This window comes from Malus sylvestris, chromosome 11 (genome assembly GCF_916048215.2).
Source record: "Malus sylvestris chromosome 11, drMalSylv7.2, whole genome shotgun sequence".
Lineage (NCBI taxonomy): Eukaryota > Viridiplantae > Streptophyta > Magnoliopsida > Rosales > Rosaceae > Malus > Malus sylvestris.
Window position 1 is genome coordinate 38030889 of NC_062270.1, and position 15805 is coordinate 38046693.

Consider the following 15805-nt stretch of genomic DNA (forward strand, 5'->3'; position numbering starts at 1 on the left):
ATCTTGTATAGCAGCAATGTCCCGTGCACGAAAAATGATCATTGCCGGATCATTTTTCTGGGGATCCTTGTGACGGTTTATCGTATATTGTGTGGTTAGAAATCATTTCAAAATTAAAATTAAAAATTAAATATAAATAGTACCTAACGAAAACTAATTGCACTATGTACGATAAACGGTCACGATCACAAAATCCCCTACAAAAAGGATCCGGACCGCGGACTCCCCAAATTCCTGCCCAACCATAGCGAGTAGACACTCAAGTCCTACTCTTCAGCGAGTATCGTCCGTACAATCCATTTCACTCCCTCGGAAATCGATTTAAAACACACACCCCACCCTGATTTCATGACCTTCACGTTGTCTCTCTCTCCGCAGTCTCAGACACGCACACAGCGTTTCACTGCGGCTGCTTGTGCTGTAAGCTATGGAGGAGTACTCGGTGGACGACCCAACTCAGCTGCTCCAAGCCGCTTCCCATTTCGAAAATTACCCCGGTGAGCACTAACCACCTCCACTCGCTTTCGTTCCAGTTTTTCTCAACACATTTTTTGAACAGATATCACTGTTTTTTCGCAGGTCTTCAAAACGACGATTCAGCTAAAGAATTTCTCGATTCTTCCCTCTTCCCGTCCTTCTCAAGTAACCCTTGTCGCTTCTACCCATAGCTTGTTTTCCAAGTTTTTGTGCTGCTCTTCAATTTTCGTCATTTTTCTTCAATTTTCTTTCGTTTTCGTTTCGAATTTTGGCAAAAAGTCCTCACTTACCCTAAAACCTGAACTTGAACTTCGTCTGAATAATTTTGTTTTGTTTCCCGCTTGCGGTGCTTTGCAAACCAAAGCTGATGTGCGCGGTCTGGAAAGCACATTGGTTGTTGTTTTGGAAAGGGTTTTCATGACGAAATATGGGAGATGGGGCTTCTCTCATCCCCCAGTATACGGTATGCCCTCATTTTCTGTGCTAACTGATTGCATGTCGCTGATGGATTTATTCGTGTTCTTGTGAAAAATGAAAGAGGGGTTGTCTTGAATTTGAATAGGATACAGCTAATTTAGGGGTGAGGATCGGAGATCAGAAAGTACCAAAGAGCGATTGCTTTCGCTACCTAGGGTCTATCTTGCAAAAGGACGGAGAATTTGATGGACACCTCAACCATAGAATATAGGGAAATTTAACGAAAAGCATCCGGTACTGTTCACTTTAACGAAAAATCACATTTTTACACTAAAAAGTCAATCCTGGTACTATTCACTTTACTCTTTATTTTGTCTTTATCATTAAAACTCAAAGTTTTCAAGTCATTTTCATTAGTTTTTCTTAGAATATAAGCTGGATGGATGAAGTGGAAGAGTGCATCCAGCGTGTTGTGTGACCGTCGTATGCCACTGAAGCTCAAGGGAAAATTTTATAGGATGCCAATAAGGCCAGCGATGCTGTATGGTGCAGAATGTTGGGTAGTGAAGTATCAACACGTACATAAAATTGGTGTAGCAGAGATGAGGATGCTTCGTTGGATGTGTGGGTACACTAGAAAGGATAAGATTTGGAATGAGGATATCCAAGATAAAGTAGGAGTAGCCGAAATTGAAGGAAACAACAACAACAACAACAACAACAAAGCCTTTTTCCACTAAGTGGGGTCGGCTATATGAATCCTAGAACGCCATTGCGCTCGGTTTTGTGTCATGTCCTCCGTTAGATCCAAGTAATCAAGTCTTTTCTTAGGGTCTCTTCCAAAGTTTTCCTAGGTCTTCCTCTACCCCTTCGGCCCTGAACTTCTGTCCCATAGTCGCATTTTCGAACCGGAGCGTCAGTAGGCCTTCTTTGCACATGTCCAAACCACCGGAACCGATTTTCTCTCATATTTCCTTCAATTTTGGCTACTCCTACTTTACCTTGGATATCCTCATTCCCAATCTTATCCTTTCTCGTGTGCCCATACATCCCACGAAGCATCCTCATCTCCGCTACACCCATTTTGTGTACGTGTTGATGCTTCACCGCCCAACATTCTGTGTCATACAACATCGTTGGCCTTATTGTCGTCCTATAAAATTTTCCCTTGAGCTTCAGTGGCCTACGACGATCACACAACACGCCGGATACACTCTTACACTTCATCCATCCAGCTTGTATTCTATGGTTGAGATCTCCATCTAATTCTCCGTTCTCTTGCAAGATAGATCCTAGGTAGCGAAAACGGTCACTTTTTGTGATCTTCGCCATATTGCTCCGGTCATTAGTGTGGATAAGTATATAAATGGATAGAGATAGGAAAGCAAACACAAGATGTACGTGGTTCACCCAGATTGGCTACGTCCACGGAATAGAGGAGTTCTCATTAATTGTGAAAGGTTTACACAAGTACATAGGTTCAAGCTCTCCTTTAGGGAGTACAAGTGAATGATTTAGTACAAATGACATTAGGAAATATTGTGGGAGAATGATCTCGTAACCACGAAACTTCTAAGTACCGGAGTGTGGTATCGTCTTGACTTTCCTTATCTGTCTCATAGGTAGATGTGGAATCTTCTCTGGAAGTACTCTTCCTCCATCCAGGGGTGGTATCTGTAACTGGTGGAGATGCACAAGGTAATGTATCAATGTCACTTGAAGCTTACTTGTAGTTTCAGGCTTGGTCAAGCGCGATACAAACCATGTAGTAGGAGTCCCCCAAGTCGCCGAGCTAGGGGATCTGCTGAAAGAGGTAACAGACAAGGTAAGCAATCAGAGCTCCGGCTGATTGTTCACATTCTCCCTATCTTGCAGGCAGCATGAAGGATAAAGAGAAGAAAAATGAGAAGAGATGATATGGGATACTTTTGCTTTTGAAGAAGTAACTTTCCACAGGCTTATTCTTGAACTGGGCTGGAGGGTTTTCTGGTTTCCTCCAAAGTATAAGGCCGACTGAAGAATTTGAGGGTCAAAACAAGTCCATCAAATCTAGAGTACGTTCGACCCTGCTGATATGGGATACTTTTGCTTTTGACAGAGTAGTGGATGTATCGGCACGTGTGCTGTTACGCTTGTCTCCACATGCTTCCTTGTATCCTTCTCACTTGCCCTATCTGTTCCTCAGGCAGATGCGGTATCTTCCCTGGAAGCATAAGATGTTGAAGATGAGTACTCGAGAGCAATGCCAGGGTAGGGGGTTCCAGGCAGTCAGTTCCTGGCTGGAAGCTTGATTCCAAGTGCTGACTGATTGCTCTCTTTCTCCTTGTCTTGCAGGTAAGAACAAGGCCAAAGGAAAAGACAGGGAAAAAGCATGATATGGGATACTCTTGCTTTTAACCCTGATGATATGAGATATTCTTGCTCTAGTATAGCTTGTTTACAGAGGTATTATCGGGGGGAAAGAAAGCTGAATATTTCGAAAGGCTTCGTTGGGAGTGCCCTCTCAGATAAGAGGAAGGGTTGAGCATTTTTGCAGGTCTGCCTGTCCGTTCGGGATGGAGGTCGACATATATAAGAGTCTCCCTAACATCAAGTAATAATGCTATTCCTTTACCCTGCTTGGTCATAGCACGGTAGTGGGAGCTGCCAGCTTCACAAGTTTTAACTATGTCAGAGCACTTTGAAAAAGTGGTCTGTGGTATCTGGAAAGCTGATGTTGCGTGTGAAGATTACAGACAAGCTTTATCCAAGGAGATCCGGCTCTTGAAGTTGGGAAAGTGGTGCCTCTTCGGTTTTCGAACAAGCAATCATGTCGGGGATCTGGCTCTCGAGATTCGGAGAACGATGCCTCTTCGATTTTTGAGAAAGCAATCATGCTGGGGGTGTGGCTCTCGAGATTCGGAGAGCGGTGTCTTCGATTTTTGAGAAAGTAATCATGTTGGGAGTCTGGCTCTCGAGATTCGGAGGGCGGTGCCTCTTCGATTTTGGAGCAAGCAATCTTGTTGGGAGTGTTTTCTCGAATATGAGTAAAGGTTGGGCATGTTTGCTAGTCTACCTTGCCACGAAGCACAGAGGTTGACACACAGGGACTTTCCAATTATCCAGCAGTGGTACTGTTCCTTTACCCTCTCTTCGATTTTTGAGAAAGTAATCATGTTAGGAGTCTGGCTCTCGAGATTCGGAGGGCGGTGCCTCTTCGATTTTGGAGCAAGCAATCTTGTTGGGGGTGTTTTCTCGAATGTGAGTAAAGGTTGGGCATGTTTGCTAGTCTACCTTGCCACGAAGCACAGAGGTTGACACACAGGGACTTTCAAATTATCCAGCAGTGGTACTGTTCCTTTACCCTCTCTTCGATTTTTGAGAAAGTAATCATGTTGGGAGTCTGGCTCTCGAGATTCGGAGGGCGATGCCTCTTCGATTTTGGGGCAAGCAATCTTGTTGGGAGTGTTTTCTCGAATGTGAGTAAAGGTTGGGCATGTTTGCTAGTCTACCTTGCCATGAACCACAGAGGTTGACACACCGAGACTTTCCAATTATCCAGCAGTGGTACTGTTCCTTTACCCTTTTGGGTAATAATATGGTAGCTAGGCCTTCAAAATTTATGTGTCTAAACTTTGTTAGTGTTGTTTCTTTGCTATTCTTTTACCCTTCTTGGTCAGAGCGATGTAGTGAGAGTTGCAAGCTTCACGTGTCTCGACTTTGTCAGAGAACTTTGGCAAAGTTATATGTGGTACCCATGAGCTACTGTTGCGTGTGGGAAGTGGGTGATTGAACAGTACGATTCATGTGCTTTCTACTTCGCCAGAAATCTTTGACAGAATGCCCATAATTTCCGCAAAGCTGAATGTGCGTGTGACAGGTGCTGACAAGGCTGGAAAAGTTGGTGCCTCTTCGATTTCTGAGATCGGCCCTCGTGGTCTCTGAGCAGCCCAGCTTTTGAGAAAGCAAACCTTTTCGATTTCTGAGATCGGCCCTCGTGGTCTCTGGGCAGCCCAGCTTTTGAGAAAGCAAACCTCTTCGATTTCTGAGATCGACCTTCGTGGTCTTTGAGCAGCCCAGCTTTTGAGAAAGCAAACGCCTCTTCGATTTCTGAGATCGACCCTCGTGGTCTCTGAGCAGCCCAGCTTTTGAGAAAGCAAACGCCTCTTCGATTTCTGAAGCTTCGTCGAGTGCAGATTTTTATAGAGGCTGACATTAAGTTCCAAAGCACACTTGAATATCCACCAGTAGAAGCTCCATTCTTGCACTTCTAAGATCTTGATTTGTCCGACCTCTTCTCTCTTCTACACCTTTGAAAATGTCTGGCCCCTCCGACCGTCGTTTTGACTTGAACCTTGTTGAAGAGGCAGCCCCGCCTTCTCCAGACAACATATGGCGCCCATCCTTCGTCTCCCCTACTGGTCCTCTTACCGTTGGGGATTCCGTGATGAAGAATGATATGACCGCTGCGGTAGTGGCCAGGAACCTTCTCACTCCCAAAGATAACAGACTACTTTCCAAACGGTCTGATGAGTTGGTTGTTAAGGATTCTCTGGCTCTTAGTGTTCAGTGTGCAGGTTCTGTGTCTAATATGGCCCAACGCCTATTTGCTCGAACCCGCCAAGTTGAATCATTGGCGGCTGAAGTGATGAGTCTCAAACAGGAGATTAGAGGGCTCAAGCATGAGAATAAACAGTTGCACCGGCTCGCACATGACTATGCTACAAACATGAAGAGGAAGCTTGACCAGATGAAGGAATCTGATGGTCAGGTTTTACTTGATCATCAAAGATTTGTGGGTTTGTTCCAAAGGCATTTATTGCCTTCGTCTTCTGGGGCTGTGCCGCGTAATGAAGCTCCAAATGATCAACCTCTGATGCCTCCTCCTTCTAGGGTTCTGTCCAGTACTGAGGCTCCGAATGATCCCCCTCCGGTGCCTTCTCTTTCTGGGGCTCTACCGACTGCCGAGACTTCTCCTAAGCAACCTTTGTGAAGGCTCCCTCTTGTTTGTTTATTTTGACTTAAGTATATGTACATATTTGTAATTTATCGGGGATATCAATAAATAAGCTTTCCTTCATTTCAACGTATTGTGTTAAATCACCAAAGTCTTCTTCGCTAAGTTCTTTGAATTTTCTTTTGTTGAAGCTTGTATGTTGGAGCTTTGTGAGTGGAGCATGTAGGTTGAGGTAGTGTTCCCTTAATTTCCCGAGCGAGGACAACTTCTCGGTTGGAGACTTGGAAAATCCAAGTCACTGAGTGGGATCGGCTATATGAATCTTAGAACGCCATTGTGTTCTGTCCTGTGTCATGTCCTCCGTTAGATCCAAGTACTCTAAGTCTTTTCTTAGGATCTCTCTCAAAGTTTTCCTGGGTCTTCCTCTACCCCTTCGGCCCTGAACCTCTGTCCCATAGTCGCATCTTCTAATCGGAGCGTCAGTAGGTCTTCTTTGCACATGTCCAAACCACCGTAACCGATTTTCTCTCATCTTTCCTTCAATTTCGGCTACTCCTACTTTACCCTGAATATCCTCATTCCTAATCTTATCCTTTCTCGTGTGCCCACACATCCAACGAAGCATCCTCATCTCCGCTACACCCATTTTGTGTACGTGTTGATGCTTCACCGCCCAACATTCTGTGCCATACAGCATCGCCGGCCTTATTGCCGTCCTATAAAATTTTCCCTTGAGCTTCAGTGGCATACGGCGGTCACACAACACGCCGGATGCACTCTTCCACTTCATCCATCCAGCTTGTATTCTATGGTTGAGATCTCCATCTAATTCTCCGTTCTTTTGCAAGATAGATCCTAGGTAACGAAAACGGTCGCTCTTTGGTATTTCTTGATCTCCGATCCTCACCCCTAACTCGTTTTGGCCTCCATTTGCACTAAACTTGCACTCCATATATTCTGTCTTTGATCGGCTTAGGCGAAGACCTTTAGATTCCAACACTTCTCTCCAAAGGTTAAGCTTTGCATTTACCCCTTCTTGAGTTTCATCTATCAACACTATATCGTCTGCGAAAAGCATACACCAAGGAATATCATCTTGAATATGTCCTGTTAACTCATCCATTACCAACGCAAAAAGGTAAGGACTTAAGGATGAGCCTTGATGTAATCCTACAGTTATGGGAAAGTTTTCGGTTTGTCCTTCATGAGTTCTTACGGCAGTCTTTGCTCCTTCATACATATCTTGTATAGCTTGGATATATGCTACTCGTACTCCTTTCTTCTCTAAAATCCTCCAAAGAATGTCTCTTGGGACCCTATCATACGCTTTTTTCAAATCTATAAAGACCATGTGTAAATCCTTTTTCCCATCTCTATATCTTTCCATCAATCTTCGTAAGAGATAGATTGCCTCCATGGTTGAGCGCCCTGGCATGAACCCGAATTGGTTGTCCGAAACCTGTGTCTCTTGCCTCAATCTATGCTCAATGACTCTCTCCCAGAGCTTCATTGTATGACTCATTAGCTTAATACCCCTATAGTTCATGCAATTTTGTACATCGCCCTTATTCTTGTAGATAGGCACCAAAGTGCTCGTTCGCCACTCATTTGGCATCTTCTTCGTTTTCAAAATCCTATTGAAAAGGTCAGTGAGCCATGTTATACCTGTCTCTCCCAAAACTTTCCACACTTCGATTGGTATATCGTCTGGGCCTACTGCTTTTCTATGCTTCATCTTCTTCAAAGCTACAACCACTTCTTCCTTCCGGATTCTACGATAAAAAGAGTAGTTTCTACACTCTTCTGAGTTACTCAACTCCCCTAAAGAAGCACTCCTTTCATGTCCTTCATTGAAAAGATTATGAAAATAACCTTTCCATCTGTCTTTAACCGCGTTCTCTGTAGCAAGAACCTTTCCATCCTCATCCTTGATGCACCTCACTTGGTTTAGGTCTCTTGTCTTCTTTTCCCTTGCTCTAGCTAGTTTATAGATATCCAACTCTCCTTCTTTGGTATCTAGTCGTTTATACATATCGTCATAAGCCGCTAACTTAGCTTCTCTCACAGCTTTCTTCGCCTCTTGCTTCGCTTTTCTATACCTTTCACCATTTTCATCGGTCCTATCCTTGTATAAGGCTTTACAACATTCCTTCTTAGCCTTCACCTTTGTTTGCACCTCCTCATTCCACCACCAAGATTCCTTTTGGTGTGGGGCAAAGCCCTTGGACTCTCCTAATACCTCTTTTGCTACTTTTCGGATACAACTAGCCATGGAATCCCACATTTGGTTAGCTTCCCCCTCTCTATCCCACACACACTGGGTGATTATTTTCTCTTTGAAAATGGCTTGTTTTTCTTCTTTTAGATTCCACCATCTAGTCCTTGGGCACTTCCAAGTCTTGTTCTTTTTTCTCACTCTTTTGATATGTACATCCATCACCAACAAGCGATGTTGATTAGCCACGCTCTCTCCTGGTATAACTTTGCAATCCTTACAAGTTATACGATCCCTTTTCCTCATTAGAAGAAAATCTATTTGTGTTTTTGACGACCCACTCTTGTAGGTGATCACATGTTCTTCCCGCTTCTTAAAGAAGGTGTTGGCTAAGAAGAGATCATATGCCATTGCAAAATCCAAGATAGCTTCCCTATCCTCGTTTCTCTCCCCAAAACCATGGCCACCATGAAAACCTCCATAGTTGCCTGTCTCCCTGCCCACGTGTCCATTTAAATCTACTCCTATAAATAACTTCTCCGTCTGAGCAATTCCTTGCACCAAGTCTCCAAGGTCTTCCCAAAATTTCTCCTTCGAACTCGTATCCAACCCTACTTGAGGTGCGTACGCACTAATCACATTGATAAGTTCTTGTCCTATTACAATCTTGATTGCCATGATTCTATCTCCTACCCTCTTGACATCTACAACATCTTGTGTCAAGGTCTTGTCCACAATGATGCCAACACCGTTTCTCGTTCTATTTGTGCCCGAATACCATAGTTTAAACCCTGAGTTTTCTAGATCCTTTGCCTTACGCCCAACCCACTTAGTTTCTTGTAGGCACATAATATTTATCCTTCTCCTCACCATAACTTCTACTACTTCCATAGATTTTCCCGTCAAGGTTCCTATATTCCACGTTCCTAAACGCATTTTGCTCTCTTGAACTCTACCCTTCTGTCCTAGCTTCTTCACCCTTCCCCGTCTAATAGGATCAAAGTACTTCTTTTGTGTGTCCCGTGTAAAGTTGATAGGAGCATATGCTCCCAAACAACTTTGAGTGGAGTCGTTCGAAAAGAAGTTTCTATAGCCCCCTTGCTCATTTAACACTGCATCCGGGTGCCGATGGAGATACAGCGACCCTTGCTCACTTATCACTGTGCTCGGGCCACACAGCGCGCCACTTACGGGTGACGCCCTAGCTTTAGCGCGATTTCGTTCTGGATTCATTTTCATAAGGATTCGATGTGATCATGGAGTGCCGGCTGTCGACTACCTGACGCCCTCCCCCTCCTCCTTTATCCGGGCTTGGGACCGGCAATGTAAGATAAACTTACACGGCGGAGTTAGCCGAAATTGAAGGAAAGATGAGAGAAAATCGGTTACGGTGGTTTGGACATGGGCAACAAAAGCCTACTGACGCTCTAGTTAGAAGATGCGACTACGGGACAGAGGTCTAGGGCCGAAGGGGTAGAGGGAGACTTTGGAAAAAACTCTAAGAAAAGACTTAGAGTACTTGGATCTAACGGAGGACATGACACAGAACCGAGCGCAATGACGTTCTAGGATTCATATAGCCGACCCCACTTAGTGGGAAAATGCTTTGTTGTTGTTGTTGCACCTTTAAAGTCTTCTTATTATGATGTATCCGAATGCCAATGCGTTGCTCCGAGAACATGTTGCTCTGGGTCAATCAAATAATGGACATTAACCATAGTACAAACCCAATTAGTCCTCATAAACAAAGCCGATTTTTGTACTTATTGTGTGCGTCTCTTGATTCTTAAACATTTCTCTTTGCTTTTCTTCAGTCATTTGTACAAGCTAGTCTGATGGCAGAGTCTCAGGAAGTCAATTCTTTAGCTTGTAAAACGGTATATGTATGAAAATTTCTTGTGCATCTTTTGCTTTATGTTGAGATTCTCGAGTCGTATTGTTCATAATTAGAGAATGTATCTGTTTGTTTTGGATTTGCATATTTTCTTTCAATATTTGTTTCGGGGGAGTTGAAACTTACGTAAGTAACGGACAAATTTATTGGCTAGTTTAACCTGGTGTTATGACAACAACCTTCAGGTTTCTTGCCTTCTGGAGAATTCGAATGAAGGTTCTGTTTCTGCAACACGCTTTACAGTTGACCACAATATATATCCTCTCTTGCTTGATTGCCTCATTCATGGGTAAGGTTCAAATTATAAGTTGAAGATCGATACTTGGATTTTTTATTATCTTTTAATTATCTTTCTTTTCTTTTTGGGAAAACTATTTCTAGTTTTCATTATTTGCCTTTATCTTTGAAGTCCACGATAATGTGTTTCTTCTGGTGTTTAGTTATGAAAAAGTTGCAACTCTAGCAATGGATGCAATAGAGAATATAGCTGGTTCTCCCGCAGGCATAGTATGGACATCACATTTACTGTTTTACTCTTTATTTAACTTTTGATCTCCTTAAATGTTGTTTTAATGAATACCCGCACTGTGATAACTCGAGAAAACCCTTGCTGTCAATATGTAGGATATCGTTTTGTCAGCTAATACTAAAGAAGTTACACATCTTGGAGCCTTAGCAGCCCAGTTCTCTTCACTGGTAGGGTGATTGTTACTTTTGTGATTTATAGATGTATAGTTAAAACTTTCCTGAAATTTGGCAGTTATTTTAGGGAATGAACGAACTGTAAAAGAAAGCCAATTATCAGCTATGCTGGTCCTTCGTATTTTTCTGTTACACAACATTGCATCAGAGGCATCTCATTAAAGTGGTTGTAAGAAGTTGGGGATAGTTTTATCCATTTATATAGATGTCCAATTTTAGACGGTCAGATGAAAAGTTTTTCTATGCATTTACAATCTCCGTAAGGACTTCCATGTACATTGATATTAGTCATGTATGCTACTGTGGTGTTTCTGATTTTAGATGATTTTAGATTATTTGCTGATTTTCTCTGCTTATGTTTTTTAAAGAAAAATCATATGAATGTTTTGCAGGGATGGGTCCGGGTTCTGGCTTTGATAGTGAGGCTATTTTCTATCTCCCCACGCGCCAACGTGGCATTAGTAGTCCAGAAGTCAAATCTACTTGGACTTTTTGAGGCAAAAATCAAGAACAATGATACCCTTTCAACATTGAGCATTTTGGAGGCTTTGTATGAGGTTGGCCGTTGATCATCTACACACCTTTCCCTCTCTCCTCACGCACAACCCGTTAAACTATCTATTTTGGAAGCTCCACCTCCCATATTAGCTCCTTTGGTGCTCCATTTCGTGCCATATACTGATCATAATTTTCTAGAAGTTCTGTATTAAAATTCAGATCAGATATGCAGAATAACTAAGCATACATAAATTTTATGAAGATGAAAAAATCAGGTCAACTACTTTGTTCTAGGGCCAATGTTTAGTACAATGCTTAAGAGAAATGTGGCCTTTAATTTGTATGTATTATCTCCAAGTGAATGGCATCTATCTTCTTAAGTTCACTCATTTTTTTGTTTACAATCCAATCAATTCAAAATTCAAAATTTCTGGTATTGTTTTCTTTTGATAGTCTCGTTTCCTTGCTTAAAACCTTATATTGAGATGTTCTTGTTGTATGTGCTCAAATGATAAAGTTGTCAGAGATCGAGCATGGTAGAGAGTTTTCGACCCTTCTGCAACTGCTAAGCTCTGTAATCAGGTGCTTAAACAACATTTTCTGCTATCTGTTTCATTTTGAATACTCTGTATCGCCTAAAGTCTTATAGACAGAAGTGACGCAGCATGATATCGTTGTATAACTTTTCTAGCAACAAATCAATGGAGTCGATTTTAAGAACAGGGGCAAAGGCGGTTAGTGGAAGACTTCTGTCCAAGGAGAATTACATACTAGCTGATGAATTAAGTAAGTCTTAACAGACTTGGAAATTTGTAATATGATGAATAATATCTACTTGCATCATTCCAGATTATCATAACACCATTGTTTTTTCCTTTCACCCTGCATATAAGATGCCCTGTAGTCTGGTGCCTGCATTATTTCTGGCTCATTTGGTAGCTTTTTTACCTGTATTTCAAGGACAGATATCATGCTTAATTTTAGTGCTGCACTGCTGTTAAGGCACTTGTCATACCATTTTCTGACCCAGAGAAAAAGAAGAAGAGAGTCTTCTTTAGTGGACACCCTTATATTTTGTTTCAGTTTTTGGCTAGCTTGGTTGCTTGCTTGCATTTATCCAAAGGAATCAAAGCCACCTCCAAACCTCCAGTTGCAATTGGCCCCCATTTTCCCTATTAGGTTTGAAAGAGAGCACTAACATAATATCTTGGACCATGATATGCCACTCAAATCATTTATTTATCCAGCGTATATGACATTAGGTGAAATTGCTATATATATATATATATGTTATTTATTTCTTCTGTCGCATGCTATTTATTCTCTTTTGAAAATGGGGACATCTTAAATGATTTCAAGGGGTAGACTTTGAGATTTGTTACTTCAAAAAAATATATTATTGCTATACCAAAGATCATAAAGTGGTCACAAATTGCTTTTGATAATAATTTTGATTTTGCAGGTGTAAAAACTGTATTATCAGCCATAGACAGGATACTTAGTTCAACCGGAACTCAAGAAATAGACGAATGTGAACCTGCTCTTGAAGCACTGGGTCAAATACAGTCATGTAAGTACGCCTGTACCTTCTCTAGGCTTGGCAAATGGTTTTTATAACATGAAAATATCTACCTATCATCATCATCATCATCAAGAAGTTTATATTTCTACCTGGTTTTTTGGGATGATCTTAGCAATTCAAGGAGCACAGTTTCTATTGTCAAGTTATCCACCAGCTGCAAGACATGTTATCTATACTGCTTTTGATAGGCAAGGACGTGGTAAATAACTGGTTAGTAAATCTGCCTTTTCGCTTTATGGCTTTAAGTTCTCCAGCCCTCTTTTTCTATGCAAATTTTTTATGTTCGATATCATGTTTTAATTTGCCAATTTGATTGAAACCGAAAAGCTTCTCCTATATCAAAGGGTGGGTGGGTGGGGGTGTGTGCGTGTATGTCTTTAGTATATAGCTAACCCTGTACTATAAGATCCAATATTAAAATGCTGTCACAGTAATGATTAGAACACTCATTAATCTTGGTCCCAGAAAGAGATACAGTGGTAGAAGACAATCAACTTATTTAACTCCCCATTTTAGCTACTAACTAGCCGCCGTCTTTGTCTAATTGTAATGAAAGTACATGCAAGGAATACATGTGCACTAGCCGGCAGTCACTCAGTCGCCTTCATATGTATCTGTATGAATGGTCATGGTCATGAAATGTTTACAGTATACGTCGAATGTGAACAAAAACAGGAGGTAGTCTAGGTGGATTGACCTTCAAGCAAAATCAATACACTCCAGTTGCCCAATATGTACGCTTGGGAAAAGGATGTTCTCCTAGTTGAATTGGAAGGCTCTTGCTTGCCAAATATTATTTACATGTCAATCAATCAATTGTACGATTACACAAAATGGAAGTGTTAGTGTCAAATTGTCAACTTATACTAGAATTGTATCGCTTCTTAGGCCGATGGTTAGTATTTCAGGCTAGTAATTGATGTTTTTTGTCAGCTCATCTGGTATTTTTCACTTGATTAGACAAGCCTCATGTATTTTGGTGTTTTTAAATTTGGTTGTTGGATAGTTTTTCTAGTTACTGTTGCCTGATTTGATTATACGTCAACTGTCTCTGCTGCCTTTGTAAATCAGTGCAGAATGTTGTGTTTTCTTCATCTTTATTGGTATATGGCCATGTTACTCAAGCATGTCTTCTGTTTTGTGTCTTTTCCTGCCGTATGACTTCATGCTGATTTATGTTGGTTTGACTGAAATATACAAAAAGAGGACTTGATTCTAAATTCCTTTTTCCTTTTTGTTTGGAGTGCAGTCGATCATCACTACTGAGACTGTCTCTGAAGCATCTCTGTCTTCTCTATTAGAGTACTTTTTTAACAGCCCTCCTGAATTGGAGGGTAACCGTGCTAAGCAGCTGGCTTGTAGGGTAAGCATTTTTACCTCAATTTTTTCGTTTCTGAGTGAATTCATACTAGCTATATAATTTAGGTTGGTTTGTGCTTTTGCTATCCTAGCATTTCGGTTTAGTTGCTCGCGATTAAGCAAGTAGAAGTCCTAATTGTATTTATGCCTGCTTGAGTTATATTATAGTTTTTGCAGGTTTTTTTTATAATTGATTGTTAATACAGGAATGTCTTGGTCCGGTGATTATCTCTCAATTTTTTATGCATGGAGCAACCGTACCAAGCTTATTAAGAATCTCACTACTTGTCTAAAGAAGAAAGATGATGATGTTGCCAAAATTATCTTGGAAGCACTGAGAAAGGTATGACTCATGAATACGGTTGGGTTCTTTTGCGGTTTTTTTTTTTTGTTTTTTAATTACTATTAGTTTAGAGTTAAAATTGATGCTCGCCTGCTATATTGTTTTGATAGCAAGTCAAACTTTTATGTGAATACCATGGCAGCACGAGTATCGTCTACAGTTGGGAGAATATGATCTTGGTCGGGATTGATTCTCGGTTGATCAGGCAATTTGACCGGATTATCAGATCAGCCGTCTGCCAGAAGTTTCATGCTGTAGTGGAAAACATATACGTCATGGTCATACGACACTACATGGAGTGGTTGAGGATGCTTGACGAAATAGATTTTTTGGTAAAACTTTGCTTTCATTGGATATTAATTTATGTTTATATATATATTTTTTTAGTTTGTTGGCCTTTTTGTAATTATAAAATTTGTTTCTAGGTTAAGCATTGGGACGCAGAAGATTGCACAGTGGAGCAAGTGGCTTTTGAAGTTTATGGCCTTGTTCCTTCTATAGGTTGAGGTCGAGTTTATGGTGGTGGGTTGAGACTATATCAGTCCCCACCCCAAATATACACCATGGTTCCATCGGAGTTGCTCACTTGGATTGACGTTGTGGCAGCTACAGGCTCTGGATCTGAGTAGTAAGTACTAAATTATTATGTTTAAGGGTTAAGGTTTTTTTGGATAGTGTGCAAGTAATTTTCGAGTTCCATGGCATGCAGCATTGCCATTGATGTCAACAGGATCGATAATATCGACGGCGGCTATCTCAAGTGTTTATATCATGCATTTACTATTGTGCATAATTTACTACATCGGGCAGCGTTCTATGATCACTCCACTGGAGGGGTAAAATTATTTGTGTATATATATATATATATATATATATATATATATATATATATATATATATATATATATATATATATTAATAAAATGTAATTTTAGTTATTGGAATTGATTTAAATGTTTGTCATTAATTCCAAGGATTCCGTTGAGGATGAATCAAGTACCGCATTTGTATATTGGGGCAGCAAGGACGAATGACTCCGTACCCATTTTAGTTACTCATAGTGTTTTAGTTCGTCCTTGCTGCCCCAGTATACAAAGTGTGGTACTTGATTCATCCTCAACAGAATCCCTGCAATTGATGACAAACATTTAAATCAATTCCAGTAACTAAAATTACATTTCATTGCTATATATATACACACATAATTTTAAGCAAAACTAATGAAAAAGGTTTGAAAACTTTGAGTTTTAATGATAAAGACAAAATAAAGGGTAAAATGAATAGTATTAGGTTTGATTTTTTAGTGTAAAAATGTAATTTTTCGTTAAAGTGAAAAATACCGTGGGTTTTTCGTTAAAACTCTTGTAATTTTACCCATAAGT

General features: G+C 40.9%; 1 pseudogene; it reads left to right on the forward strand.

Moving 5' to 3' along the window:
• The first annotated feature begins 254 nt into the window (after positions 1 to 254).
• LOC126590586 (uncharacterized) lies at positions 255 to 14760 on the forward strand (annotated as a pseudogene).
• Positions 14761 to 15805: the final 1045 nt, after the last annotated feature.